This window comes from Bubalus kerabau, chromosome 3 (genome assembly GCF_029407905.1).
Source record: "Bubalus kerabau isolate K-KA32 ecotype Philippines breed swamp buffalo chromosome 3, PCC_UOA_SB_1v2, whole genome shotgun sequence".
Lineage (NCBI taxonomy): Eukaryota > Metazoa > Chordata > Mammalia > Artiodactyla > Bovidae > Bubalus > Bubalus kerabau.
The window spans coordinates 156,482,384-156,510,034 of NC_073626.1; the positions used below are offsets into that span (position 1 = coordinate 156,482,384).

Consider the following 27,651-nt stretch of genomic DNA (forward strand, 5'->3'; position numbering starts at 1 on the left):
ATTTAATTCAGGGCAGGACAGGCAGTTCTGCCTCTTATCACCTCGATTATGGCCTTAACCCTCAGCCTTGCTTTGAAAGCCAGACCTCACTTTGTATCCTCAGAGCAATATTAATTCAGAACTTACTTGGATTTGTTCCTTGGGCAAAAGGTTAAGTGATCCATAAATTTATTTCCCTGCAGATTTGAAAAAAGAAAAGTAAATATCACAGTGATACGTTAGGCAGGTTCTGCAGCATCAAAATCGACTACCCCTCCTGTTGCCAGTGTCAGTGCCACGTGGTGAATAGAAAATAATTAAACTATTTGTGGCTCACTCATGTGAATGATGCCAGTGACCAGAAAGATCAAATCCTCAAAAAAATCTGATTAATAAGGAATGGCTCTAACCTGATCCTTGTTTGACTAAGAACTAAATCCCATTACAAATGTGCAAAGAAGGATAATTCAGCTCTGTGAAATGGCTTTTAGTTAACATAACTCCACTATGAAGAAATGTATAGTGTCCCCAAACCAAAACATACTTGTTGTAAGGTAGAACCTACATTTTTCATATCTAACCTTAGATTTTGTGGTTCCCTATCCAGTGACTCAACATTAGTGTAATAAGGACCTTTATAACTCCTGGCAGATGCTGCTCTGTGGCGCAGATTTTGTGATTGAAGGTAATAGCCTTCAGACTTAAATTCTCTCGTGGAGGAGGGTATGCTTGAAAAGATAATAGTGGTGGAGAGATTCTTAGAGTTCTCCCCATCCTCTCTAGGCAACAATAGCTCAGTTATTGAATATCCATCAAGTGTATGTCATTGGTCTGTGCTTACTGAAAGTTTTCATATTGAATCCCAGAATCTTTTTTCTAAATGAAGAGCATTGCCTTCATGTCTCTTTGTGTGTCCAAATCATTGTTCAGTTTGCAACCAGAAACTGGACTTTTTCCTCTGAGTGTTGTAAAAAGATGTGCCACATGCAGAAAATCATAGAGTAGAATGAGTCCTGTAAGATCAGCCCTTTTGTCCTCCTCCCTCTCTTAACACAACTAAGGATTACCAAGTGTCACAAGCTCAAAGGCTTGCCATGTGCTCCAGACCTCTGTGCCTCTGCTCATACTGAAGCCCCCTCCCTACCTTATTACCCCTCCTTCACTCTCCTATTCCTTAAGCTACAAACTCCATTCAGTCAGTAAACTTCTTATTGAGCGCAATATTCAGCGTTCATCCTTGGCAATATATAGTCTAATGGGGAAGACAGGCAGTTGAACACACTATAGAAGAGAGGTATAGCTACTGTGGAGGCCTATAATAAGAGGTTCTAGACTTAGCTGAGAGGTCACAGGAGGCTGGACTAGAATTAGAAAGTAACTTAATAAGGAAAAGGAGGTGCTTGGAGAAAAGAACATTCCATCAGATAGAATCTAACTCTGGGAGGTGGGAGATACAAGGGGGCAAGTGATATAAAAATTAAACAGAAGGAAGATTATATAAACCATAGGACAAATGGGAATTCATCAAAGGATAGGCAGGGAGTGACATGATCAGATTTAGATTTCTTAAAACTCATTATTGTGTGGAGATTTGTTTAGAAAGAGATAAGAGAAGATGCTGAGGCACCAAATGAAGGCTGTTGATAATTCCTGCACATGACAAAATCTCTATCAATCTCTGATAAAAACAACCTTGTCTATTAGGCTGTTATCACTGACATATGTCTTCTATCCTCCAGGTAATTAATGTGTTAGCATATTTAAGACACTAGGTCTGGAACTTCTAAAACAGCATCATTAATTTAAATATGAGCTACTAGCCTGCCTAAGACCATGTCAGATCATTTCAACTTAAAATCAAGTCTCTGCTCTTTAAAGAATTTATGAAGTAGAACCAAATTAATAGATATTATTAAAATGTAATAGACTTTCCCTCCTCTTGGTCTTAGACACAAAAATATTTGAGTTATCTGAAAGGACTTGTTCTTCACCAAGGCATGCCAATTACCACCTGAAATTTATTTGTTATATATTTTTTCAATTTTTTAGATTTTCCTCTCATTTTTATTTTAATATATGGATTTCTCCTTTTCTGTTTAAATAATACCAGCACTTGTTAGCACTCATTTGTTCTCTAGAAGTAATCTATGACACACCAGATTATGGAAGTTAAATGGGACAGTTAATATGAACGTGCTTCTCATTCTGCCACTGTTTCTGGCTGTGATCTTCACACAGGAAGCCCTGCTGGGTTTCAGGGTGGTGTCATGTTTCACAGAAAGGAAGACTTAACTAATTTTCCATTTCACAAGTACTATCTCTACTTTCCCACTCCTCATTCACTTATATAAAACAGTCTTAAGTATGTTGGATGCCCTCCTGATAAACGCCCGGCATCCCTCTGTAAGCAGAAGGTAGGTACTTGGGTGCCAGTGGCAGAACATGTTTTCCAGGCAGGAAAACTTTTTTTTGTTTCTTCAATTTATGCAATAGGTCGCCAAACAAGCCATCTGCTGATCTGGTTTCCAAAGCATATGGCTTCTTCCTTAATCTGTAATGTGGGAGACGAACTAAAAGAAGTCATTCTTGGGAGAGAGTAACTAAAGCACTCACAATCTAATCACTGTTCTTTGTGTTCTAAATTCTACCCAAGGGCCAAGGAGGAATTCTTAAAATTCTTGTACTGGGAGCACATGAGATGTAACTTTGCAGAATTATTGTCACTGAGCTCCATTTTAATAATAGACTTTTAACATAGACAACAAGAGTCGGCCATAACAAATCCATGACGATGTTTGCTTTCAGATAGGGATTGAAAATATTCTGTCCTCTAGCGTAGCACCAAGAGCCATTAGGTATTAAGCACTCATAATATGTCAGGCCCTGTCTTGTAGCTTTCATTGTTTCAGATGGGCAGCAGGGCCTATAGTTCAGAGCCTGGCTTAAGAACCAGGCCACGTGGGGTTCAGATTCTGGCTCTGTCACTCACTGTTTTATTCTCTTTGGAGACTTGTTTAACTTCCCAGTGCCTCATTTATTTTTTTATTGTATCATTTCATTTTTTTTTAAATCTTTATTGCAGTATAGTTGCTTTACAATGTTGTATTAGTTTCTGCTATGCAGCAAAGTGAATCAACTTTATGTATCCCCTCTTTTTTGGATTTCCTTCCCATTTAAGTCACCAGAGAGCATTGAGTAGAGTTCCCTGTACTATACAGTAGGTTCTCATTTGTATTAATAATCTATTTTTATACATAGTATCAATAGCATATATAGGCCAATCCCAATCTCTCAGTTCCTCCCACCCCTTCCCTTTCCCCACTGGTATCCATATGTTGGCTGTCTGCATCTGTGTCTCTATTTCTGCTTTGTAAATAAGATTCTCTCTACCAGTTTTTTTTTTCAGATTTCACATATATGCATTTATATGCAATATTTGTTTTTCTGACTTACTTCACTCTGAATGGTCATCTCTAGGTCTGTCTATCCACGTCTCTGCAAATGACCGACCCAATTTCATTCCTTTTTATGGCTGAGCAATATTCCATTATAAATATATACCACATCTTCTTTATCCATTCCTTTATTGATGGACATTTAGGTTGTTTCCATGCCCTGGCTATTTTAAATAGTGCTGCAATGAACACTGGGGTGCGTGTTTCTTTTTGAATTATGGTTTTCTCTCTCAATGCTTCATTTATAAATGGAGCAGAAGATAACAGTCCTCAGCATTACAGTCATCATAAGGATAAAAGACTTAAATACTTAGATCAGTCCCCAACACATACTAAACATCTTACCTATTAGCATCTCATTTAAACTACATGAACTTTCCTTTTGCTATAACAGAGAACTTAAGTAACTACCACCAGAGAATTTTGACTCTAAAGGTCAAGAATTGTCCTCTATAAAAAGACATAAGAAAGAATATTATTTTCAAAGTTATATACATAGTTTTTAATTAAAACTGTGATTTTATTTTTTAACTCAGTTAATAGCAAGCAGATTCAAATTTGAAGTTCAATAATGAAGACACTGTGCTGAATTTTCTAGTTGCTATTTGTGTGTTACCTTTTTTCATGAGCCTGATTTTCTACGAGTATTTCAATTTTTCTCTTACCTTTGGTAATAACCACCTTGTAGAATGCTCCAGCAAGGGAAAAACTGAATATTTTTTTAAAGAAAACTAGAGGGAAATGTTAGCTAAGTGTGGTAAACAAAGTTTATACAACAGAGAAATTTTATTCTAAAAAAGACCACTGAGGAAGGAAAATAAGATACAGTATAAGAATATAAAATGAGGAGAACTACTTGCCTTTGGGCAACTGGCTAACATTTTCAATCCCAGCTTCTGTTAGTCATGTGCAAACCCTGTATCTTAAACTCAATTAAGTACAAGTCAAATTTTGCACATATATGCTTTTTATATTCTACTTCTTTCTAACCAAAATGTTTTCTGTCCCTCTTTTTTCCCCTTCAATTTCTCTTTGTCCTTAAGCTCTCTGTGAAGTAAGCATTGTCTGACACTCCTAGGTAATTAACATCTCTCCTTCTTTTGTGGTCTTATGATACCATATACATAATACCATCACAGCATTGTATTGATTCACTTGCTTTTTCTTCTAATTTTATTGAGATATAGTTGGCCTACAGCACTGCATAAGTTTAACATGTACACCATAATAACTTGACTTACAGTATTTGAAATGATTACCGCAATAAGTTTAGTTAACATCCATCATCTCATATAGATTAAGAAAGAAAGGAAGGAAAAGTTTCTTTCCTTGTGATAAGAACTCTTAGGATGTACTCTCTTAACAAGTTCCAAATATGCCACAAAACAATAATTATAGTTATCATGTGTATGTTACACCCCTATTATTAAATTTATAATCATATATCCAGAAATTTAGTATCTTTTGATGACCTTCATTTATTCCCCCCACTGTAGCATGGCTTTCTTTCTGTAACACAAATCTGATCTCTTTCTTATTCTTTTACAAAAGACTCCTTGAGTGCCTACTATCTGACACTCTGCATTAAATAGGTATTGTCATGCAAATATTATTTCCACTTTTAAAAATGGGGCCCAGTTTTATCCTCCAGAAAACCTGAAACAAAGCAAGTTATCAATGCATGTCTGTTGATATGAGGATTTGGCCAAATAAAATAATCCCATGACTTCACAGTCATATTCTAATTTTAACAAAAGGTAATACTATTGCAGTGTCTCCTCTACTTTTCACAAGACTCTAAATATCTTTTGTTTCCAAAATTCAAATCTATCCTTAGAAGCTAACAATTTGCCGTCACTTGAAAACTCAAAACACATGTATTCAATGTGTGGTAGTACCATAATTTTTAACTTCTCCCCTCAGGTTGCTCCAGAGAAGGCAATGGCACCCCACTCCAGTACTCTTGCCTTGAAAATCCCATGGATGGAGGAGCCTGGTAGGCTGCAGTCCATGGGGTCGCTGAGGGTCGGACATGACTAACTTCACTTTCACTTTTCACTTTCATGCATTGGAGAAGGAAATGGCAACCCACTCCACTGTTCTTGCCTGGAGAATCCCAGGGACAGCAGAGCCTGGTGGGCTGCCATCTATGGGGTCGCACAGAGTCAGACACGACGGAAGTGACTTAGCAGCAACAGCCTCAGATTGCTCAGTGGTAAAGAATTCTCCTGCTAATGCAGGAAACCTGGTTTCAGTCCCCAGGTTGGGAAGATCCCCTGGAGGAGGACATGGCAATCCCATCCAGTATTCTTGCCTGGATAATCCCATGGAGAGAGAAGCCTGGTGGGCTACAGTCCATGGCATTGCAAAGAGTAGGACATAACTGAGTACACATGCACAAGTGATAAAAAATCCAGATTGTCCTATTTTTATTTCCTTTAAAATGTTACAGTAATCTTTGCATGCCTTTCTTTGTATATTTGACAGTTCCATCAGTTCCATCGGAAAGATTCACATTCATGAGAATATTAGAACAATAAATATGTTCATAGACCAGATCTACTGGCCTAGAGAGATATTTAAGCTCAGAAATAGATCCACATTTTGTAGGACCTGGTGCAAAATAATCAAGGGCCTCCCTTAGAAATAAAAAAAGGAAACATTTTAAAACTTGCTTAGATCTCTCCTTTTTAAGGCCTTAGAAAAGGCCCATAAAAGTAAGGAACCCTAAAGTTCATGGTTCATTGATTTCATGGTAAACCTGCCCACACCCATGATATATTGATGAAGGGAAAAGAACAAGTTAAAGAATATATATTATCTATACATTCTCCTTAAAAATGATAAATCCACATATACAGTGTTTAAGTTTTAAGAGCAGGTGAAAACTGTGAAATGATTATAAACTGAGATACTAAAATTAGCTTCCTCAAGGAGGAGCTAAGCCAGGGGTTAAAATAGGTTGTTTGGGTGTGTGTGTAGTCATCATTTGTATTTTAGATACTTTTGTTAATTATTGTGATCATGTGTGACTTTTTTATTTCAAATAGTAAAATAGACTACTCAGGGGATAAAAGCATGTGCTGCGGTACCTTCTGTAGGCATTCCAAAGAAAGTGTTTGGGATTAGTCCACATTCTCCCAAGGTGACTATATGAATATGCCACATCGACTGGTTTTAGAAGTTCTATTGTATTTGTTATAAAATTAGCTATACTCTTTTATGAGAACATCCCTTATATTAATTAATAGACTGCCCTTGGGCCTCCCATAAACACATACCACAAGAGAGTCAGATAAGAAGAGAGAACATAAAAGCTCAATGACCTACCCATGGGGTGCCAAAAAAACCATCTTTGGTAAATGAGACTGTCCAGTATGTCACCCTGAAATTACCAAAATCAATCACATTTTTTAAACCAAAAGGAACATTCCTTCTAAGATAAGACAAAGTTAAGATGAATGCTGCTGCTGCTGCTAAGGCACTTCAGTCGTGTCTGACTCTGAGTGACCCCATAGACGGCAGCCCACCAAGCTCCCCCATCCCTGGGATTCTCTAGGCAAGAACACCAGAATGGGTTGCCATTTCCTTCTCCAATGCATGAAAGTGGTAAGTAAAAGTGAAGTCACTCAGTCGTGTCTTGACTCTTAGTGACCCCATGGACTGTAGCCTGCCAGGCTCCTCCATCCATGGGATTTTCCAGGCAAGAGTACTGGAGTGGGTTGCCATTTCCCTCTCTTGAGGCATATATATCCCACAATAGAATATAATCAAGACAAATCAGGCCGAAAATATTTTTCTTGACTTCTATGCAGGTATCACTTGATTGTGGCAGAGGAAAATCTAATATACATTTTAAAACAACTTGTCATTAAAATAAATTAAAGAAGATTCACACCAGGAAAAATGTTTTTTTAGAATAACTAGCTCCACCAAGATGTATGCAATCTAATTAGCATGATAGATTTATGCCAATAGCATTTTCCAGCAACAGATTCTATGGTTCCTAAAGGCAGAATTTCATAGCAGGGTAAGGCTAACGATTACAGTGTGTGCACGGTAGTCCTAGTCTCAGCTCCAAGCACAAAAGCAAATGCCTTTCTCTTAGGTGTTCTGACAGGATGATATTAAAGAGCAACATGTGTCAGAAGATATAGGAAATCAGCTGCCCTGTTTGGCAGGTTTTACAGTGGAATGTTTGTACTGTCAGGGCGGTGGGTATGACAAACCTGAGAGATGACAGTCATAGGAGCATTTAGGTAAGAGAACAAGCTTAATAGAGATGCCACTGTTGACAATAACATGCTTATGTTAACAGTCTTTGCTTTCATTTTCTACTGGAAATTCCAAAGCCCACTTTTGAACCAATGTTTTTTGTTTTTTGTTTTTTGCCCCCTAAATCTTACAAAAACACCTTTTAGTTCTTTGCAGGACTAGGAGACTAAAGTGCCAGTCATATCTATTTTTCAAGAAAGCTCAGATCAGGATACAATTGACATTCTTCAGTCAGGGCATGATTTTGGATTGAAGAACTTATGTAGCATTTTGAAGCAACTGTGAAATGGTTGCCAATTTTTCTGGCATGCACTTCAAATTAACTTGGAGCCCAAGCTCAAGAGTGGTTGTTACCCAACATTTGTATTGAAGCCCAACACCATGCACAGGGTGTACCCTGCAATCATTGTACAACAACTATCCCATCACTGCACATCACAAATTAAAATACATGAAACAATACAATCTTCTCTACAAATACATACACTTTTTATACATTTCTGTAGATATTCAAGTCAAATATAGTATCTATATCCCCAGCAATGACCTACTTCCAAGTTATTTGAACTCCTCCCGAAATATTTTACTCTAACTCTGTATGCATGTTCAGTGGTAGAACATTTGGGAGAATGAACTGCCAGTAGTGAATTGATGCTAAATGAATGGGTGTGCTTTAAAAAAAAAAAAGTGTCTTTTCACTTCTGGGCTTTAATGCTCATTTAATTATAATGATTTCAAATTCTCTCAAGGCTAAAATTAAACTTGGCTTCCTGGATAGCCAAACAAGTGACTATTCTACACCACCCAGCTCCCATTTTATCTCAGGCTTACTTTGAGTATAAACTAGTTAAAAAGTCATATTCTGAATGCTGAATTAAAAATCACTAAAAATATAATTTGAAGGGCCAGTTAAAATCCAATACCATCCAATCAGGATGACAGTAGAACATTGTCATTCTCCTGCCCATGAGACAAAATAGGCAGGTGGTAGTCAGGGAACACTGGTCGCAGAGGAGAGTGTTGGTCACATCACTGCTAATCAACTGGATGAAGTGTGTGGAGCCCAGGGGAAAGTCACCAGAAGCACAGTTCCAATGGAGAGACAGGTCAGACTCAAAATGATGGTCCCAACTTGAGCTGCCCATGTATAGGAGGCAAAAGAGACAAGTCCACACATGAAAGCAACAGATATAGACAAGGAATGCTCCATGAGAAAGGAAGCTTAATATGAGAAAGGAAGCTTAAAGGAAGTGCAGACCTAAGCCCAGAGATGTTTCTGAGCTGGTGACCATTAGCTAGGGAGGGCACTTGATTAGATATCTGTAGCTTTGGACATGGTAGTTCTTGGGAGATCTTAAGGGCTATTGAGGTAACTATTATTGTATTAAAGACACAAAATCATGACCTGTATTTAAATAGGCATATACTTATGGGTCAGAGAAGGCAATGGCAAACCACTCCAGTACTCTTGCCTGGAAAATCCCATGGATGGAGGAGCCTGGTAGGCTTCAGTCCATGGGGTCACTGAGTCGGACATGACTGAGCGACTTCACTTTCACTTTTCACTTTCATGCATTGGAGAAGGAAATGGCAACCCACTCCAGTGTTCTTGCCTGGAGAATCCCAGGGACGGGGGAGCCTGGTGGGCTGCCATCTATAGGGTCACACAGAGTCAGACAGGACTGACATGACTTAGCAGCATACTTTTGGGTAAGAGGAGAGATCTTAGACCCAAACTTCATTATTTTTGACCTAAGAATCTATATATTTAAATTTAATTTTTCTCTCTAGTATTGAGATATAATTGACAACATTGGGTTAGTTTAAGGTGTACAACATAAGGATTTGGTATGTGTATATATTGTGAAGTGATTACCACAATAAACTTAGTTAACACCTCATATAGTTACAAAATTTTGTCATATGGTAAGAACTTTTTAAAATCTTTCTTAGCAGCTTTTAAATATACAATACTGTATTGCTAACTATAATTACTATACTATATATTACACCCTCACAATTTATTAATCTTATAACTAGAGGTTTGCACCTTTTGTCTACTTCCGAATCCTTGCCTCTGGCAGCCACAGTCTGTATTCTGTATTCGTGAGCTCGTGTTTTTTTGTTTTGGAGTTGTTCTGTTTTTCTTTTTTTAAGATTCATATATAAGTGAAACAGTGTATTTGTCATTCTTTCATTTATTTCCCCTAGAGCAGCGCCCTCAAGGTACATCCATGTTGTCACAAATGGCAAGATTTCATTCTTTTTTATGACTTAATAATATTCCATTGTACCTGTATACTATTTATATAATACATTGACCCTTACATTGCTTCCATGACTTGACTAATGTAAATTGTGCTATGATTAACATAGAGATGCATATATCTTTTCAAATTACATTTCAAAAGTTTCAAACAGTTTTCAAGTTGTTTTATTTCCTTTAGATAAATACCCAGAATTGGAAAACCTGGATCATGTGGTTGTTCAATTTTCATTTGTTTTTTTATTGACATATAGTTGATTTACAATGTAGTTAGTTTACAGTGTTGTGCCAATCTCTTCTCTACAGCAAAGTGGCTCCATTTTACACATACATACATTCTTTTTTACATTATTTTCTATTATGGTTTATTACAGGATATTCAATATAGTTCCCTTGCTATATATATTAGGACCTTATTGTTTCTTCATTCTGAATGTATTAATAATAGTTTGCATCTATCAAACCCAAACTTCTGATCTATTCCTCTTCCTCGTCCCTCTCTTGGTAACCACAAGTCTGTTCTTTGTGTCTATGAGTCTGTTCCTGTTTTGTAGATAGGTTTATTTGTGCCATATTTTAAATCCCACATTACAAGTGATATCATATGGTATTTGGCTTTCTGATTTAACTTCACTTAGGATTATAATCTCTAGTTATGTCCATATTGCTGCAATGGCATTATTTCCTTCTTTTTTATGGCTAAGTAGTGTTTCATGGTATATATGTAGTGCATCTTCTTTATCCATTCATCTGTCGACTGGTATTTAGGCTGTTTCCATGTTTTTGGCTATTGTGAACAGTGCTACTCTGAACATAGGGGTGTGTGTGTATCTTTTTGAATTATAGTCTTGTCTGAGTATATTCCCACAGTTGGGATTGCTGGATCATATGGTAATACTCTTTTGAGTTTTCTGAGAAACCTCAATATGATTTTACACAGTGACTGTACTCCATTTTTATTTTTTGAGGAATCTCCATATTGTTTTTCATAGGGGCTGCAGCATTTAAATTCCCACCAGGTATTCCCAAAAGAGTTCTCTTTTCTCTATAACCTTGACAAAATTTGTTATTTCTCATCGTTTTTAAAAAAATAATAGCCAAATAGTCATTCTAGTAGGTATGAGGTGATATCTCTTTGTAGTTTTGATATGCATACCCCTGATGATTAGTGATGTTGAGCACATTTTCCTGTACCTGGTTGACCATCTGTACCTCTTTTTTAGAAAAATATCTGTTCAGATCTTCTGTCCATTTTTAATCAGATTGTTTTGTCTGCAGTTGAAACTTATGAGTTTGTTATAAATTTTGGATATTAACCCTTTATCAGATATGATTTTCAAATATTTTCTCTAATTTAGTGGGTTGCCTTTTCATTTATTAATAGTTTTCTTTGCTGTGCAGAAGAATTTTAGTTTGAAGAAGTCCCACTTAATTTTTTTCTCCTTTTTTGAAGTATAGCTGAAGTACAGTATTATATAAACTAAGGGGTACAATACAGTGATTCACAATTTGTAAAGGTTTTAATTCATTTACAGTTGTTATAAAATATTGGCTATATTCCCTTGGAGGAATTGTTCAATATGTCCTTGTAGCTTATTTTACACATATTAGTTTGTACTCCTTTATCCCCAACTCCTGTGTTGCCCCTCTGCTCTTCTGACTGGTAACCACTAATTTGTTCTCTGTATCTGTGAGTCTCTTTCTTTTTTGTTATATCCACTAGTTTGTTTTTTAGATTCCACATATAAGTAATATAATCAGTATTTTTCTTTCTTTGTCTGATTTATTTCATTTAGCATGTTGTTGAAAGTAGAAAACTACCATTCTTTTTTACAGATGAGTAATTTTCCATTGTGTGTGTATAAATATATATACACACATACCATAAATAAATATACACACCATATATATATACACCATATATGTACCACATATATACCATGTATATCATATATCATACATATATACACACACACTATATATATATACAGTGTGTGTGTATATATATAAATATACATGCATACATGCATATATATATATATAGTGCTGCTGCTGCTAAGTCACTTCAGTTGTGTCCAACTCAGTGCAGCCCCATAGACAGCAGCCCACCAGGCTTCTCTGTCCCTGGGATTCTCCTGGCAAGAATACTGGAGTGGGTTGCCATTTCCTACTCCAGTGCATAAAAGTGATAAGCGAAAGTGAAGGTGCTCAGTCGTGTCCGACTCTTCGAGACCCCATGGACTGTAGCCTACCAGGTTCCTCCATCCATGGGATTTTCCAGGCAAGAGTACTGGAGTGGGTTGCCATTGCCTTCTCCATATATATATACTACATGTTCTTTAATCTGTTGATGGACACTTAATTAAGCTGCTTCCATATATTGCCAATTGTAAATAATGCTGCTCTGAACATTGGGGTCCATATTTTTTTGAATTAATGATTTTGTTTTCTTCAAATATTGGAATTGCTGGGTCATGTGGTAGTTCTATTTTTAGCCTTCTGAGAAACCTCCATACTCTTTTCCACAATGTTTGTACCAATTTACATTTCCACCAACATTGTAGGGGCTCCCTTTTCTCCACATCCTCACCAGCATTATTATTCATAGATATTCCGATGCTAGTCATTCTGACAGGTGTAAGATGATATCCCATATGGTTTGATTTGCGTTTCTATGATTACCAGAGTTGAACATCTTTTCTTGTGCCTGTTAGTCGTGTGCATATCCTCTTTGGAAAAATGTCTATTCAGGTCTGCCCATTTTTTAATCAGGTTGTCTGCTTTTATTTTTAATACTGAGTTACATGAGCTGTTTATATGTTAGATATTAATTGTCTTATTATTTGTAAATATATTATCATTCAGTAGGTTGTCTTTTTAATGAGTTCATTTGTTTCACTGGCCAATAGCTTTTAAGTTCAATTAAGTTCCATTTGTTTACCTTTGCTTTTATTTCCTTTGCTTTATAAAACAGAATCAAAAAATTTTTTCTGTGATCTAAGTCAGAGTGTTCTGCCTATGTTGTCCGTTTGGAATTTTATGGATTCCAGTCTTACATTTAGGTCTTTAATTCATTTTGAGTTTATTTTTGCATATGATGTTAGGGAATGTTCTAATTTCATCCTTTTACATATGATTGACCAGTTTTCCTAGTACCACTTTTTATTAAAGAGACTCCTTTTTCTCCATTATGTATTCTTGTGTCTTATATATGTATTCAGTATGTCATACTAACTGTAGGTGTGTGGGTTTATTTATGAGTACTCTGTCCTGGCTCAGGGCCTCTGGTCCTGGCTCAGAGGTTAAAGCGTCTGCCTGCAATGCGGGAGACTTGGGTTCGATCCCTGGATTGGGAAGATCCCCTGGAGAAGGAAATGGCAACCCACTCCAGTATTCTTGCCTGGAGAATCCCATGGACAGAGGAGCTTGGTGGGCTACAGTCCACGGGTCGCAGAGTCGGACACGACTGAGCGCCTTCACTTTGGCTTTCACTCTGTCCTGGTCCATTGATCTGTGTGTCTGTTTTTGTGCAAGCGTCATACTGTTTTGATTACTGTGGCCTTGTAACATAGTCTGAAGATAGTGAGCATGATTCCTCCAGCTGTTTGTCTTCTTTATTGGGATTGTTTTGGTCATTTGGGTTTTTGTGTGTGTGTTTTTATACAAATTTAAAATTATTTGTTCTAGTTCTGTGAAAAATGCTATTGGTATTTCAATAGGGATTGAACTGAATCTGTAGATTACCCATGGTCATTTTAATGATATTAATTCTACCAATCCAAGAACACAGTATTTCTTTACATCTGTTTATGTTGTCTTCCAGAGAAGGCAATGGCACCCCACTCCAGTACTCTTGCCTGGAAAATCCCATGGACAGAGGAGCCTGGAAGGCTGCAGTCCATGGGGTCGCTAAGAGTCGGACACGACTGAGCGACTTCCCTTTCACTTTCACTTTCATGCATTGGAGAAGGAAATGGCAAGCCACTCCAGTGTTCCTGCCTGGAGAATCCCAGAGACGGGGGAGCCTGGTGGGCTGCCATATATGGGGTCGCACAGAGTCGGACACGACTGAAACGACTTAGCAGTAGCAGCAGCATGTTGTCTTCAATTTCTTTCATCAGTGTTTTGTAGTTTTCCCAGTACAGGTCTTTTACCTGAGATCTTGTAGAATAAATTTTAAAGTGTATAGTTAAAATTTAGATTATCAAAACTTAGATTATGGGAAAATTTGCACCACCTTTTATCCACCAAAATGTAAATATCACACCAAAGAATGAATTAAATACAGTGAATTAAATGCCAGAACCCCACCACAATGACAGTAAAGAAAAACATAGGTATTAATACCCAAAAGCAAATAAAATGAAGAAAATACTATAATGGGCCAGAGATGTCAGTATGAGACAGGTGGAGGAGTGGTAACTGGCTGAGCAAAGTAGAGGATGCAGGAACCTAAGTGCCTGTAAAGAAAAACTTTAAGATGATATGTTAATTTATATAACATAACTTCTTAATGATTCTGGATCTGATATCACCTGCTACAGAGAATTTAGGGAGGCGGTATGAAGCTGACATAGTTGTAAAAACAGCAGTTTAAACCTGAGATCTTCCCTCCCTATTCAAACAAGCATTCTCCCTTCAACCACAACTCTCAAAAGAAAAGTTTGTTTTCCAGGAAAATTGAATCAGAAGGGGCTCTGGACTGAGAAACACAAAGCACAGAAAGTGAAATAAAAATATAAATTTTGACCAACAACATTGTCTCCACTCTTCCCCTCACTCAGCGCCTGGAACACAGGCCACAAGATGGTGTTCATTATTGGAAGAATTAAATCAGACCCAGAAAAAAATTCCTACAGATACCGACATGAGGGTCACAAAAGGGAAATGTCAGTTTGGTTTCCACTCAGAATTTTATCCCCACATACACACTTTCTTAGGAACCCCCAGATAGACTTTTCCTATGTAACTAGTCAAGCTCTAGTTTTGGAGGTATGGTCTCCAGGAAATAAGAATTCAAAAATAAACTTGATGTATTTTATCCTGCAAGGAAGAATACTGAAAGAAGTTCTATAGTTTTTGAGAAGAGTTTAGGAGTGATTAGTGATAGGCACATAGAAACCAACCCAGAGGGAAAAAAAAAAATTGGGGAAGTAAGTTTGTGCAACAAGGCATATATAATCAGAATGTCCTAACTGAGTCAGCAGTGAATAATAAGGATAGATGTCATAATAATGTGATTGAACTCAGTATTAACTGAATTTTGAATACTGAGAATTTTGATATAAACTAATTGAAAGGGTGGAGAGATAAGAACTGAGTGTAATTACATAAAAGTCTAATGTTCTTCCTGATAGGAATTCCATGGAAAGTGCCTGAAAATGATACATTAAAAAAATGGCAGTAGCATAAATGGTTGTCCAACATGGTGGAAATTTTCAAAAGAAGCAGCTAAAAGAGTTTAAAATAACACTTTGGGAAATGGGTCCATGTGATGTGAGAGGAGTTAAAGTATGAAAGTACTGTTTTTTATTACAAGGCTATAGAATTTGATTTCTTAACCATGTCTTATGTCTTCAATAAAAATCAAAGTTAATTTAAAATGCAAATTTCTCACCTGGAAGTGGCTCTTCAATCCCTGTTCTTGAAAGTAAAGATATTTTCATGAATCTTGGATAATGTCCGGGTAACTTATCGCTTTTCTTGGCTGAATGATATAGCTTTCCTACAATTAGGCCCTGCTCTTTGGCTGTCACAGAATCCACCTGCCAGTGCAGGAGACACAGGAGATGTGGGTTCGATCCCTAGGTCAGGAAGATCCCCTGTAGGAGAAAATGGCAACTCAATCCAGTATTCTTGCCTGGAGAATCCCATGGACAGAGGAGCCAGGCAGGCTACAGTCCATGCGATCACAAAGAGTTGGACACAACTAAGCAACTGAGCATGGCATTTTGGCTGTCAGCCCCTTAAGTAAATAAGTAATATTTGATTGCCTTTTTGTTGCCATGTCCTTTTTGTCACCAGTTACAAAAGGTTTGTTCAAGAATTTCTAGACTTGGGGAAAAAATTATTCTCTTTTTCTCTAAATAATTAACATGAAAGATAAGACATTGATTATATTAAGTATTTAATACATGAGAATTTGTATTTTGAGGTTTAGGAAAATGATAAATTATTTTTTATAAATTTTTTTTGCCAAAACTGCAAAATAATTATCTAGTAAAATAAGTTGCCATTCATATCAGTTAACATCATTTAAGTCAAAGTGTGCATGTGTTTTATGTGCAACATTAAACAGGACCATATACATCTTCAGAGGCATGTTTGCATTTGATTTAAAACTAGAAACCCCTTATGCTTTACAACACTTATTAGCATGAATGTAAAAAAAGGAAAGTGTTTTACATAAGAAATATTAAAGCTATTGATTAATTCCTAGAAAAGAAAACATCAAAGCTTTCAATTTGCTCAAAAACCAGTTTTTATGCTATTTAGAAGACTCCTAATTTAGAAAGTCCAGATCATGTTTAATTTTTATATGGAATCTCTCTGCAGTCCTAGGAAATGTATCATCAGGACTGTGTAATCAATGTGAAGCAGATGGTGGAACAATTACCTGGTGTATTTGGGCACCACCATTGGCCAATTTGTAGAGTGTGGGCCAGGAAGTTCATTCTGTTTTCAATCTGCTTTCTGTTATGATGGATAGTGGTTTTATTTATGAAAATCTTTGTATATTTTAGTGTCTATAATACAAGCTACATCTACACAGGCAACTCTGTCTTTTCTTTAAGTTCACTTGCAGGTATATAGTGATGATTTCAGGATTCTAATTTTCGAGTTTGAGCTGTGATTGATTTTCACTATCAGCATAGCTTATTACTGTCAATTCTTTGGCTAAATAGTTCCTATACTAGTAGACAAATGTTAGTAGTTGATTTTTAAAACTCTATTTAAAATTATATAGTATGGGTCATGATTTAGAGAAGACAGTTTTGAATGCTAATTCAAAATTATGTACAAGGGTCATTAAAAAACACATTTAAAACACCTACTTTTTAGCACCTTGGATAAGCTCATCCTAAATAAAATGCATTTATATTTTAAATTACAATTAAAATTATCTGTTAATCTCATTTTGATTTCAACTTTTTATAACACATTATTATGTTTAGTAACTTCAATCATCACTATCTGGCTGTCTTTAGGTGGTGACATAAATACCTAGACACGTGTGTGTGTGTATATGTATGCCTACTTCTAGAACACTATTGTTCTATTTGATAATAATCAAACATTTTGTTTTAAATATAAGAAGTGACTACACAGTAATGATGCTGACCTTACTGTATCATTAATATGTCTTAAACTCAAGTTTTATTATTTACAAAACATAAGAGTGGACAAAATAGTATGATGAATCCTATTTTACCAACAACTACAAGATTTTTGTCCATTTTGCTTTTTCAATACCCTCCTCTTACATTTTCATGTACACTATTCTGAAATAACTTCCCAAAGAATGATTTTTTAAGTGTAAATACTGACTACAGCAAAAAGAGTATATTTTCTCAAGATAATGATCTCACAAAATTACCTTTATCTGTTTGTCTGCATGTATTTTTATCTTTTTTTTCTGAAAATGGTGTCTATTTTAGAAATAGCTGAAATGATATTTTTTTAGTTTCATAAAACCACATCAAGATCTTTTGAACTTGTGCAAGATTGTTACTGAAACTTAAAATACATCAACCTAGATGGAAGAACCCTTGAAAAGACAGTTTTCTTAAGTCATTTTATTTCCTGAAAACATTGAGATTATAAGGAAAGCATTTAAAAACTGTGTGTTTCTAATTATAGATTATAAAAATTTTACTCTTTAACAGAGAAAATTCGTTGTGACTTTCTGGTTTGGTATTTCTTTTGGGGGGTTATAATTGTTATATGAATGTAACTCAGATATTAATAATGAGAATATCTAATCAGTGCAAAAAGATGAGATGGTTGGATGGCATCATGACAGAGGATGATATGGTTGGATAGCATCACCAGCTCAATGGACATGAATTTGAGCAACCTCCAGGAGTTCATGATGAACAGGGAAGCCTGGTGTGCTTCAGTCCATGGGGTCACAAAGAGTTGGACACAACTTAGCCACTGAACTGAATCAGTGCAAAAGAATTTGAGGAATATCTTCCACTTTCTATGCTTGTTGCTAAGGTGTTCATCTCTTTCTTTTCCTTTGCGACTCTAATTACCATTTCACCCTCATCTTCCTTGCAATTTTCCTTCGGATTCTTCTGCATTTTATAGTCTGAATGTAAATCAAGAGACTCCAAAATTGGCAATCTGTTTAACAAAATAATTGTACTGATTTCTTGGTGAAGCCAGATGCAGTTTATTCACACTGGAGTCTTTTAGGAGGCAAGATTATAGAATAAGATATATTGCCAAATGGAAAAATAGTGGGAGAGTAAAGCACTGTTTCAGTGGCCTAGAATGTGGCTCATTTTTTTGTTTGTTTTCTTCTCTAATGAAGAAAGTTGACTCTGGTTTTGCAAATGTGGGATGATGATCTGAGGTAGGTTGTAGTTTTTGTTTTGTTTTTTCATGTATTAGTGTCCATTTCTCTTAAATAGCAGCATCTTGACTTCCTTTGGGTAAGTTTTGTAGAGTCTCAGTTTTTGTAGTGGGCACTGAGTCCTGGCCTGGTACATCATATTGTTCCACCTACCAGCCACAGTAGTTGGTCCAGGGGTAAGCACATGGTTCCAGCTTGACAAGGAGGGACAGTTTTACCCAGTATGAAATTGCTGAGAAATAAAGGCACTCTTTAGTTTGGGAGGCTCTAAACCTGTTGGGACAACCAAGTGAACAGAGGCTACCTGAGAGTAAATTCACACTGCAGAAAGCAGGATTGAAAGACACTGAGGGATGGTGCTCTTATAACCCCAGTCTCTTGGTCCAACTATTTATGATTTCAGTCTAATTTCTGTATTTCTGGGTTATAAATCTATATTCTTAAATGTTTTTTTCTGTGCCACTTGGAGTTTTCTTTCATTTGCAATTGAAAAAGCTCCTGAACTAATACTCCATCTAGTCAAACAACTCAAACTCTTATTTTTTTTAAATAATTGCAGTGTCAACTTTGTCATTTTTATGCCTCATGTGCACATCTAAATCATTTGTATCTTGTTACTTTAACCCCAGGTATTCATAGGTGCCCTAAATCTTAAACCGTCTCCTAGTTTTTGGCAAGCACTCATTTGACATACGTTGAAAGGCCAGTTTGAGTAAGAATGAGAAAATGTAATGGAGAAAATCTGACTAAAAACAAACTAATCATTTTGTGGCTCTTCTATGAAATACAAAACCAGGCCATCAGAATACAATATACTAGAATATTACTTTAGATTTCCATAAAGATGCCTTTACAGAATTATGAGTTAATATAAATTTATTTAACACTTCATATAACAGCCAAATTAGCTTAGCTTTCTGGCATACTTTCTTTTTTCCCCAGGCTATAGTACAGAAAAGGTTTACAGTAGTCTTGGGTTGGCATTCTTGTTCTAACACTAGCTCTTTATTTTAAAGAAGTTACTTAACTTCTCTATCATTCCATTTCTTTCTCAGAGATGACACATGAATATAATGTTTTCTCTTCACATGTGGTTGTGTTACAGAATGTAATAGAAAATCGTGAGGAAAAAGATAATGGAAACTAACAGGATTTTTAAAAAATGTATTAGAGTATATTTACAATATTATGTTTGTTTCAGGTATATAGCAAAGTAATTCAGTTATACATATACATATATTCATTCTTTTTTCAGATTATTTTCAGAATATTGAGTAGAGTCCCCTGTGCTATACAGTAGGTCCTTGCTTGTTCTCTATCTTATATATGCAGTAGTGTGTGTGTTCATCCCTGGTTCCTGATATGCCAGTAAATCTGGAAAACTCAGCAGTGGTCACAGGACTGGAAAAGGTCAGTTTTCATTCCAATCCCAAAGAAAGGCAATGCCAAAGAATGCTCAAACTACCACACAATTGCACTTATCTCACATGCTAGCAAAGTAATGCTCAAAATTCTCCAAGCCAGGCTTCAATGATACGTGACTGTGAACTTTCAGATGTTCAAGATGGATTGAGAAAAGGCAAAGGAACCAGAGATCAAATTGCCAACATCTTCTGGATCATCAAAAGAGCAAGTGTTCCAGAAAAAAACATCTACTTTTGCTTTACTGACTATGCCAAAGCCTTTGACTGTGTGGATCACAATGAAGTGAAAGTGAAAGTAAAAATTCTTCAAGAGATGGTAATACTAGACTACCTGATCTGCCTTTGAGAAATCTGTATGCAGGTGAAGAAGCAACAGTTAGAACTGGACATGGAACAGATGGATTCCAAATAGGGAAAGGAGTACATCAAGGCTGTATATTGTCACCCTGCTTATTTAACTTGTATGAAGAATACATCATGAGAAATGCTGGGCTGGATGAAGCACAAGCTGGAATCAAGATTGCTGGGAGAAATATCAATAACCTCAGATATGCAGATGATACCACCCTCATGGCAGAAAGCCAAGAAGAACTAAAGAGCCTCTTGAAAGTGAAAGAGAAGAGTGAAAAACTTGGCTTAAAGCTCTACATTCAGTAAACAAAGATCATGGCATCTGGTCCCATCACTTCATGGCAAATAGATGGGGAAACAATGGAAACAGTGAGAGACTTTATATTGGGGGGCTCCAAAATCACTGCAGATGGTGACTGCAGCCATGAAATTAAAAGATGCTTGCTCCTTGGGAGAAAAGCTGTGACCAACCTAGACAGCTTATTAAAAAGCAGAGACATTACTTTACCAACAAAGGTCCATCTAGCCAAAGCTATGGTTTTTCCAGAAGTTATACATAATGTGAGAGTTGGACTATAAAGAAAGCTGAGCACCAGAGAATTGATGCTTTTGAACTGTGGTGTTGGAGAAGACTCTTGAGAATCCCTTGGACAGAAAGGAAACCCAACCAATCAATCCTAAAGGAAATCAGTCCTGAATATTCATTGTAAGGACCGATGCTGATGCTGAAACTCCAACACTTTGGCCACCTGATGCAAAGAGCTGACTCATTTGAAAAGACCCTGATGCTGGAAAATATTGAAGGCAGGAAGAGAAGGGGATGACAGAGGATGAGATGGTTGTATGCCATCACCGATGTGATGGACATGAGTTTGAGTAGGCTCTGGACATTGGTGATGGACAGGGAAGCCTAGCGTGCTGCAATTCATGGGGTCGCTAGGAGTCGGACATAATTGAGTGAATGAACTGAACTGAACTGATCTGAAGGATTCCCTGGTAGCTCAGCTGGTAAAGAATCTGCCTACAATACTGGAGACCTGAATTTGATCCCTAGATTGGGCAAATCCCCTGGAGAAGGAAACAGCTACCCACTCCAGTATTCTTGCCTGGAGAATCCCCATGGACAGAGGAGCCTGGCTGGCTATAGCCCATAGGGTTGCAAAGAGTCAGACGTGACTGAGCAACTAAGCACAGCATAGCACCACATGGCAGTTAGTGGTTGCATTTTTACCAACCCATTCAGATGATCCTTGGGTTGGAAAGATCCCCTGGAGAAGGAAATGACAACCCACTTCAGTACTTTTGCTGGAAAATCCCATGGACAGAGGAGCCTGGTAGGCTACAGTTCCTGGGGTCGCAAAGAGTTGGAAACAACTGAGCAACTTCACTTTCACTTTCAGATCATTTTAAAGGTAACATAGTAATTAGATGTTGCTGCTGCTGCTGCTAAGTCACTTCAGTCGTGTCTGACCCTGTGTGACCCCATAGACAACAGCCCACCAGGCTCCCCCGTCCCTGGGATTCTCCAGGCAAGAACACTGGAGTGGGTTGCCATTTCCTTCTCCAATGCATGAAAGTGAAAAGTGAAAGTGAAGTCGTTCAGTCATGCCCGACCCTCAGTGACCCCATGGACTGAAGCCTACCAGGCTCCTCCATCCATGGGATTTTCCAGGCAGGAGTACTGGAGTGGGGTGCCATTGCCTTCTCCGAATTAGATGTTAGGACTGTGTATTTTCAGGTAATGAATTACAAAAGATTTGGAATTAGAGTAATCTGTGGTTTCAAAGACTTTAATGATTTTCTTATATACCTCAAATTATACTATCTTTAATTTATTTAGTCAATCAGTACTCAAAAGAACTTTCACATTTGGTCTCCCAGCCATTCTTTTCTCTCTCTCTCTCTCCTTTTTTTTTTTTTTCCTGGCAAGGGGTGAAGAGGTTACCATCAGGTTATAGTTCTTTGATCACATATTTGCATCTTCTTGACTGTAACTATTATTTTGCCATAGTGTAGGAAAGGATGAAGTTCTAAAAATAAGGATGCAATTATTAATAATTCACCATCTCAACATGAGCCAACAGAAACTGACATTATTTTCCTTCCCACAGACAGGACTCCACATTCAGGAAGGGGAATTCCCCTGTGATAAAGTTAATGATGATGAGAACGTCCATAAAGGGAAAAATTTCCAAAATATTAAACTCTGACTTTTTTTAAATTAATTTTATTTTATTTTTAAACTTTACATAATTGTATTAGTTTTGACAAACATAAACCATAGTAAATATTATAGTTTAAGTGTGAGAGAAATACTGAGTGTTTTAATTCCTTTATAATAAAATTTAATAATTTTAATTACTGTGTATAAAATATAAGCCTTTATAGGTCCTTTCTCTACTTATGAACAATGAAGTTTATGATTTGCTCTGAACTTCAGTTTTCCATAGCTTATCTGATCCCCATTACTGAACTCAAACTAGATTTTCCTCTGACATCAGCAAGAGCTTTTCTGAAATGTTTGCAAAGCTCCAGGTGCATGGGTCCCTGAATAAATATTATTTCAACACTGATCAGCTGCCTAGGTGAAGACCAAGTTAGGAAAGAGGTCTACAAGGATTTCTTAATGAAAGCAGGTGGCTGTTGATAGCCTAAATAGGTTCAACAATTAGTTAGAACATTTTTAGGACTTTTGGTGCATCTCCCAAGGGATTTATGTAATATTTAGAAGGCACTTGTTTAGGAAGATACTCATTCATGCTCCCCTAATAGGGAGAACATATTTTAAAAACTACATATGGTAAGACCAGAAGTTCTGTTTCTAGCAGGGAAAAACTTTAATTTTTGGATTTATTCACCTGCTGAATTTTAGGAATTTCTGCAATGTCAAAGAACTGCCTTCCTATATATGATATGGTTTTCAAGTGTAATTCAAAAGACAATTACCATATTTATTTAGGATGAACCTATAAAACATACTCTGTGGAACAAAGTTCACTTAATAAATAACAGTCCATACCAAGTTTAAGTAAACTTTATCTTCATGCATTGTATGCATTAAATATATTATCTACTCTAAATAAGGTCAACATATCTGCTTGACTAGAGTCCCAAAATAAGATGTTGAAACTTTCTCACTACTGTCATTTTATGACACATGAGTTTCTTCCCTGATAAATTTAAAATGCATTTATTTTTCACCTGTATTTACACTTTGACTCAAATTAATCCTTGTTCAAGCCATACTACCTATATGAGAAAAGTTAAAACCTATTAGCAAGAGTATACATAGTAAAAAAAATACTGTGAAGTTTAAACATTGTTACCAGCACTTAGGCAAATTAAATTCCCAAGAAATATTTTTTTCTGAAATGTATTTATTGGCAATAGGGTATGAAATAAACTAAATCAAATTTCACATCTCCTTCAATGATGTTTTTGAAACTCTGAGTAATGACCCAGGTTGAGTCATTAATGCAAATCCTCAAAACTTAAATAGTTTCTTGATGCTTTTCATTTTGAGGCATCTTTTAAAGAAACAACAGATGCCTCTCTACCTGCAGTCTAAAAATCAATAGAATTAATCAATAATGCTCTCCACAGGTAATAAATGCTGAGAAGCATTTCTGCCTATCCATATTGATCGGGAGAATTGCTTCAGATTGGTTCTGATGTGTATAAAAATCATTTCCTTATTGATCAAAGCCTCCCTTCTCCACTCTGATATGATATTTCATATATGGCATACAACTGTTTTAGACTTCATTCATGTATATCTGTGATAAATTTCCTATGATTTGTGTATGAGACTAATTTGAATGAAATATAAATTGGGTGTTTTTGTTTCTGTGGGGGAACCCATTGCTTGAAATGTATTTAAAGCATGAATAATCATGAGAAATTACTGAATTTATTCTAATGAGAAACGTAATGATGTTTTTCATTCACATTTTATTTGTAATAAGCTTAACATTTTTGAGTTTGCTTCTGTTTATTATAACAGAATTCCATTTATGCAGACACATGCATTTATACAGAATGATGCTATTCCTGGTGGTATAAATAATAGAAAGCTGCATAGTTTTAGTCAACAGTTGACTCATATTGCTGGCAACTTATATTTTGGTTACATGATCAAAGATACAAGTGAACATTCTGACCTTTTAACTAATGTGTGTTGTATATATATACATATAATAATAGGAAAGTATGTCTTCTAAATTAACTGTCTAATAATAAATGTATAATTTTAATAGATATAGCATAGTTTCATTAAATAGGACTCTATGCATCTTTGATCCAAACAATTGCTTTGGCTAATAGTACATGATGATTCATGGTTTATTGGGTAAATATTATTAGATCAATCAAGGACTTTTCCAAGAAAGCTCAAATTCTAATTCTTGATACATTAACTAGTGTTGTGAAGTATAACCAAAACCTGTTATAACATATAATATTGAAAGGTCTGTCAATATAACTTGGTAAATTCCATAACCATATACTGCCTATTTTCCTCATCTGACTGTTCCATTACAAAATGGCATTATTCTGGTCAGTATATAAACTATTGTGGAAAGTACCACTACCTCCTTTATTTACTGAAAGGCTTCATTCATCTCATGACTTTCATTTGGAAGTTCAGGGACTATGAATTATATAATCAAGTCCAAATATCTCTACTTTAGATAATTTCACTTTATTAATCTAACAATTTGATTTTTGTCTTTTTTTTTAATTCTGAAGGAATCTTTGATGCAAAACAAGTTGAAATTTTTCAACAAAAGAGAGTAGTTTTATTGGATAAAATATGTCCACTGTATTCAAAAATACTATTTGGGTGAGCTGAGGAATTGTCAGTCAATGTTGAAAGCATAAGTATCAGAAGGAATGTGTATTCTGGTTTGTTTCCCCTAGAATAAAACTAAAGTTTATAACATCTTAACACTTACCTTTTCTGCTCACTGAGGCTCTGATGAATCTTGGGCACCTGATTGGCCTCTATGAGCTCTAAAAGAACAAAAACTGCTTTCCTAGGTCTCTCATATATTCCCAGGAAGCTAATTATACAATAAGACTCTTGGAGTCAACAAGTACCATTAGGGTAACCACAGAAACGAAATTTTTGAAATATTTCTTGTACTTAAATAGAAATTAATTTCAAGTATTCCTGGGAGCAGGCATAGATTCAGCTGGAAACTGAAGCTGCACACCCAAGAGATATTTACTCTGACTCTGTTACATTTTAGTGAGCGCAGCTTAATCACAGTGGGAGAGACAACATTGGGCCAATCAATAAAAATTCATCTGGAGGTATTAGGGCATGACGTGGAGGATAAGAGCTTTAGCTTTTGAGTCATACAGTCCTCATTTCCAGATCCCACCACTTTAAGCTGCGTGACTTTGGGGGAAGTTGCTTTTATCTCTCTCATTTTCCTCCTCTATGAAGCAGAGTATGTGCTAGCATACTCTGTGGTTCATAATGTGAACCACAGGTATAGTTTAAAATTCTTAGTAGCCATGTTTTTTAAAAATCTGATGAAATTAATCTTAAAAGATTTTTAATTGAATACAGTGTATCCACTAGTATGGTGCTATGTAATCAATATAAAATGATTAATGAAATATTTTTCATTCTTTTTTGATATTGAGTCTTCAAAATCTGGTGAGCATTTTGCAGTTGTAACACATTTCAGTTTGTACTAGCTGCATTTCAAATGTTCAGTCAGTAGCCATATATGAGTAGTGGCTACTATAATGGGTAGTGCAGGTATGTATTCACTTCATAGGGTTGTTGTAAGGATAAAATGAGATAATGTGTGTGAATTGTTTAGAATGGTGTGTGGCAAATAAAAAGGACTAAAAAGGTAGTTGTGAAAACAGTTACAACTGAGTATTGACTGCAGCAGTGTTAAACTGGAGTGAAAAAGCAAAAGTATATGACATGATTCTCTTCTAGAGTAATCACAAAGTTAAGAAGGCAAGATAAATACTTAACTATAATGTATGGCATCCTATTACAATATGAATGTAAGAATAAAGTGCCATAAATGCTCAGAAGAGAAAGAAAGATTTTCCCCATTAGAGATGCCTGTACACCTTGGTGAGGAGAATCATTTTGAACTGGGATTTTAATCAATGGATCAATTTTTCTTAGGAAGATAAGGTAAGAGACCATGAAGATGGGTTTCCTGGCTGGCTCGGACAGTAAAGAACCTGCCTGCATCATAGGAGACCTGGGCTTGATCCCTGGGTCAGGAAGATTCTCTGGAGAATAGCAACCCACTCCAGTATTCTTGCCTAGAGAATTCATGGAGACTAGCAGGCTGCAGTCCATGGGGTTGCTAAGAGTCGGACACGACTGAGCGACGTCACTTTCACTTTTCACTTTCACGCATTGGAGAAGGCAATGGCAACCCACTCCGGTGTTCTTGCCTGGAGAATCCCAGGGACAGGGGAGCCTGGTGGGCTGCCGTCTATGACACGACTGTAGTGACTTAGCAGCAGCAGCAGGCTACAGTCCATGGGATCACAAAGAGTCAGACATGACTGAGGAGGATAAGAGAAGGAAGGTAACACTTTAACCATGAAGACAGCTATTCTTTAACCATGAAAGACAGAAGAAAATATTCTACCAGAGGAATAATAGAAGCAGTAATTCCAAAGTAAGGAAATGAAAAAATATACTTGAATATGATGGCAGATTTTTAACGGAGAACACAGAGTCCATGCAAGAGTACACTTGGGTGAGCAGATTTGTATTAGTGAAGAGGGCTTAAAAGCCCTGCTAAGATATTATGCTGTTACTCAGTGTAAAAAGGAAACAGTAAAAACAGCACTGATTTGGAAGTCAAAGATCTGATTTTAACAAAGTTCCACAATTACCATGAATATATTTTCTTATCTTGGGCAAGTCACTTCATCTCTGAGTATTTATAGTGAGGTGATTAGATCTAAACGTAAAATATAACCTGAGCATGTTAAGAGTTGTAACAAATTTTTGTTGTCACTGTTGCTGCTGTTTTTGTTGTTGTTCTATTCAAGTTTATGGTATTTGTTTTGGATGGGAGTGGCATAATTGAAGAACGCTTTAGGAATTATTGTAGACAGATTTAAAACTAAAGAAATTGTAACAAAAAAAATCACCTGGGGTTATCTTTTCAATGGTCCTAACATCTAAAATTAAGGACTTTTGATATTGTAAGCATAACAGTTGAAAATGGAAAAATTGTAGAAAAGAAAAGACACACGGATAAAGGCCAGGTTGAGGATGGAGAGGGATAAAAGGTATGAAATTGTCACTGCAGTTTGGAGTCTGAA

The 27,651-nt window shown here is 36.3% G+C and overlaps 1 protein-coding gene across 1 annotated transcript in view; it reads left to right on the forward strand.

Moving 5' to 3' along the window:
• Positions 1 to 1,594: 1,594 nt before the first annotated feature.
• The window catches only part of VWC2L (von Willebrand factor C domain containing 2 like), a 231,279-nt gene continuing 205,222 nt past the window's right edge, over positions 1,595 to 27,651 (forward strand). The window contains exon 1 of the mRNA XM_055573382.1: positions 1,595 to 1,718. The gene's annotated coding sequence lies outside the window, so the exon portion shown is untranslated. The remainder of the gene's footprint in view (positions 1,719 to 27,651) is intronic.